Here is a 5181-nt window from a genome sequence, read left to right as displayed (position 1 = left end):
TACATACATTTTCCATTAATTGAAAAAAAATTACGCCCGTAAAATTTTTGTCTACTAGAACCAGAAATTTCACAAGCTCAAAACGCAGAGAAACTCAAATCCGGATATTTTAACTCATCTTTGGTCCAACACGAATTTATTGTTCCAACCGCTGGGTTTCTTAGGAAATGTGCAGGTCAAGCGACCGTTTCCATAAAGTTTATGATCCGCTCATTACCAAATCCTCGGTAATCCCTTTTGGCAGCTGTCAATCAAAGGTGTTGTTCAAGTTGCATACTTTTCAAACACGAAATTTTCGGGCAGGCTCGTAGACCCTTAAGGCTGTTCTACCCCTCAACTAAAATTCGTGTTTTGAAAAATATGCAACCCAACATACTAACCATTTGACACATGCCAATCATTCATAAGGGTGAAAATCGTCTGTAAAATTAGCATATTTTCTACCGCAGTACAGCAATAAACCAGGCAGATAAGTTTGCCTTGGTTCAGAGTTTGTTTCATAGATTTTTCTTATTTCGAAATACGATGTCCCTCGAAATTAATTTAATGTATTGAAAAAATTATCATTAATGATAATAAATTAAAAAGAATAAAATAAAGATGTTTTCCCATCTTGTTATTTCTTTTGCTTCAATGTTTACGCTGTTATTAATAAAATCCATTGCAACAAATTTAAAAATCTGGCGCATGTGTGTTTTGAGCACTTCAAAATAAAACAAAATATTTCAGGTAAACTATTTCGGAAAACAAAATTAGTTTTAAAATCTGTGTAAATGTGCTTTGACAGGTAGAGAAATTAGAGTGAGGTTTGCGAAGAAACCATAGTCATTACTAGTTTTCAGGTAGAATCTTAAAAGCAAGAAAGCTAATCCATCGTTCTAGAAGAATTCTAAGTATTATATTAAATTGTCTTTAAAATGTGATTAACCGACACTTCACATGACAGAATCAAAAGAAACAAACCCAACTGAGGGTGAGTTTTTATTTGATCGCTCGATACATACAGGTGTCCGGAAAGTAGCGCACCACTTTTCTCCAATTTTTCGAGTTTTGATGGATTAAAGAGGAAAAGTTTAATGCCAAAATTAACGATTTCTGTGCAGAAATTTTACGTTCAAAAGAATTTTTTACCTAAAGGACATTTTACGCAAAGGCATGGTGCAAAAAAAAAACAAAAAAACTTGTTAAAAATGCCAGAAAACTGTTTATAAGATTTTGTAATCAACAATCTCTATCAGTGTGGCATCGTTCACTTGAAACCATAGTTACATTACTCGTTCATGAACCGACCTGACTAACGCCAACAATACAACACCGACGTTCCTATGGCTTTGAATACTAGAAATTTATATTATTGGGGGAACAGTTCAGCAATGTTTTCTTTTTCCTAATTTTCTTTTAGTCCTCCTGCAAAAATAGAGTCTGCACTTTTTTAAAAAAAATTTTGGTACTCTGCTGACCACCCAATTACCTCCTTTCAAGATGGTGTGCCACTTTTCGGACACCTGTACATATACAGCCGCGGACAAAAAATCTTAGACGTCAATGTCATTTAATTGTCACATGGTGTAAAACCCCACTTAAAATATGCAACCGTACTTTTTTGTTCTGTCAATTTTGAGTTATAATTTTTTAATTTCAAAATTTTCAGTGTTTTCAATATTGCAAGGAACTGATTGTAGGATCATACCGCTCTGTACTAAAGATAATATTCTAATTTTATTCGTTTCAGTCTTGATAATTCTTAATTGTCAACTTGTCAATACTTTGATGTTTTAAACGTCAGTAATAGCAATGACAATAAAGCACAGACTACACACAAATTTTTGAAACGTCAGAAAAGTGACGTTTAAGATTTTGTGTCCGCGGGTGTATGTGTTGTTATTTATTTTTTTGTTTATTTATTTATTTTTTATTTTCATCGCTTTGGAAAATATGAGATTAATTCGCAACAAACTAACAAACAATAAAAATCTTGGGTCAAAAAAAATACTTAGCCTTACTACCTTACTATTTTTGCATCTCGAAAATTGAAATGTATCTTATATTCGAGTTGGAATTTGTAGTCGATAAATCAATAAAGATCAAGTCTAACAGATGGAAAAAGCATAGCGATTACTGAATTACTTATTAGGTACATATTTTTGAAATCCAAAGGATAGACTTTGAGATCCAAAAGATAATTCAAAATTTGACGTCTCAAAACAAGAGTGCATCTCAATTATACGAAAGATAAGGTTTTTTTAACTTAGAAGTTGTTATTTTAAAAGTATTAAATATTTGTAATCACTGATTGCAAATAACATTAGCAAACCAGAATTTTACTTCTTAGAAATGTGTCAATCTGAAGGGGTAAACTAGGTAATTTAAAAAAAAAGTGGGGTATTATAATTCTTCTTATTATAATTCATTTTCTTTATTTTTTTAATTGAGTGTAATTTAATTGATAATTACAATTTTCGTTCGTTGGTAATTGGGCCAGCTTTATGCCTGGCAAGTAAATTTAGTAATAATAATCTTGATAAGAATGAGATTAAAATGTTAAGGGATTCATGAGCTTTAGCTCTCGGTAGTGAGTATATATCTGGTTGGGGTTCCAATGGTCAATCCCGACTCGGTCGAGCCGTAGTCGTCGAACCGTCATTAGGATTAGAGACCCCTGCTGTGAGGGGTTGTAAATCATTTGTATTTTGAAGTGTTGGTTGCCGACTTTTAGAAAATTGGGGACCATTTTTACATTACATTATATTTTTTTCTAAAAAAACTATTCATAATTGAAAAAAATCAAGGAGTTTCCCGGGTGTAGAATACAATTCTCTATTTATCAAGTCGTAGTTCAAGCAAAAATTCCTAAAACTGTGCCCGTAAAACGACATGGCGTTTTTTCAGTTTTTATTTTTTTTAAATAAATCTATTAAGAATTTTTGAAAATCACAGAGTTTCCCGTGTACATTTCGATATTGTCTACACGTAGAAAAAAAATGAAAACTCCAACTCTTAATTTGTGGCCCCAAAAAGTAATGGCGTTTTGCGCTATTTCCTATGCACTTCGGCCGGGGTAGGACATAGCCTTAAGTGCGATGGTATTGAAGATATTGAAACTTAGACAGATTTTTTATATTGTTAAAAAAATTAACAATACTGTTTTTGCTAAATTTAACTTTGCTCTGATAATATATAATAACAGCTTCAAAATCCCATTCTTTGAGATTATGCTACAAATTTGTAAATCAAAGTCACCTTTAAAATTGTCACCCCGCTGATAATAATCTAATTTTCAGCAGACAAAAAAAAAGAAATGATCTCTCAACAACGTGCAAATGTATCTTTCAGACAATGCAATAAGGCTTTGTGATTGATTAACTTTTTTATGTATTTTCTCTGTGATAGTTAATGCTGGAGTTTTTTTTTCACTAAACATTCATAGTTTTTCCTAATATCACCGGTTTTCGGCTAAGCGCGAGTACTGTCTCATTTGCTTACAAAAATCGAAACAGTCAGAGATTTTCGCCAGGAAAATATGATAAAACCTTGTATTGATTGATTCATTAAAAGATCTGGACTTGGGAAAGTAATTTTCGTTGAAAATGTATAATTTTTGCAAACTTGTTAACAAACTGGAGATTAAAACTCGCAATGTGAGCAATACTTTTTCAAAAGAGTAATTGAAAATTCAACAATGAAGGTCTAATAAAATGTTGTAACTATGTTTCATGATTAATTCTGTGACAACTAATGACATTATTCAAGTTGTAGGTAATAAATATAATATCTTACGTATTATTGGACAAAATAATTGATTATGGGATCGTTTCAGTTCTATTGTTTTTTTTCTTCATGTAAAACCTTCAGACTTATAGATAACTATCAAATTTTCACTGCCCTCTTAAACATTAAACAAAAGCAACACCAAATTTTATTATTATTATATTTTTGCACGGTTCTTTTTAGATCTACTGGCGCAGTTCACTGGTAGATCTAAAAATAAATTTCGCAACTTTTTCTTATTGTATCATATGATGTTCATAAAATGCGAATACAAAGGTGGCCGTGTTTACTGCTCTTTTAATGTTTACGTTTAAAATAGCTCCAAATTGGCTTTCGTAGAAATAAAATATAAATCTTTATATCGATTGTAATCAACACTTGTTACGTTTTCGCATTAAGAATGTAAATGTATATAAAATTGACATCGGCGTCGTCGCCGCGCCGTCATAATGATTAATCCATAACTATGATATTTGTGTAAAACAAATGAATTAATTCATTCATTCTCTTTCACTTGCACTTCGTCGACAGACCCTTTTTGGAATTGAAAATGCTACCCTTCCTGTCATATTTTCAAAAACTAATTTCTTTTCTAAAAAATGATCATCTCGAGTTGCTCAGATTCTTGTATTTGGAGTTGTTTCAAAAAATTGCCATTAAAGTATTTTTGAAAATATGTTTAATTTTCATAACTCTACTCGTGATTGTTCAAACTTTACTCTTCTTTCTCAAGTTTGAAACTTCGTACTTTCTGAAATACTTTCCGTGTTATGGAGTTTTTATTTTCGTAAGTATCGAAGTTGAATTCTTTCGTAAAGCTGATTTTTGTAGATTTTAACAACGCTCTACGTCATTCCTGATGTGACCTCATTTTACTTAGAACTCATCGACAATTTCAATCTTTGGGATATCAAAAGAGCTAGTATTCCGACACAAAAACGCATCGAAAATGAAACTTTATATTTAGAAATTTTTGTCATCTTTTGCAGTTTCGGTACTATCGTGAGTGGTTCAGTTTTAGCTGTACCCCTAGAAGGAGACAGGGAAATTTATTTTCCTTTGGCACTATTTGAGGATTACCTCCCTGAATGGAAAGACTTCTTATCTATGTTGTATCGATTTGGTACAATTCCACTAGCTTTCATGACGCCTGTTGTCTTTTATGCGAATATTTACACAGCAACTCTTTTACGTTATGGTCTCTACTTATTGACCGATTTTTTAAGAAGCATCGATAAGAGATATAAACACTTAAATTTAGAGTTGGTTTATTTCGACGGCTATCAGGAGGCTATTCGAAAAAAACTGAGAATTTGCATCCGACGCCACATCGATTTGTCTAGGTAAGAGCAATTTTCTTATTTTATTATCTCATTCATAATCTAATTGTCAGAGTTGTCAAGGAAGGAGAAC

Source organism: Gnatocerus cornutus, chromosome 7 (assembly GCF_029298725.1).
Source record: "Gnatocerus cornutus isolate USDA-ARS CGAHR chromosome 7, icGnaCorn1.1, whole genome shotgun sequence".
Classification (NCBI taxonomy): Eukaryota; Metazoa; Arthropoda; class Insecta; order Coleoptera; family Tenebrionidae; genus Gnatocerus; species Gnatocerus cornutus.
Note: the sequence above shows the minus strand (reverse complement) of the source record.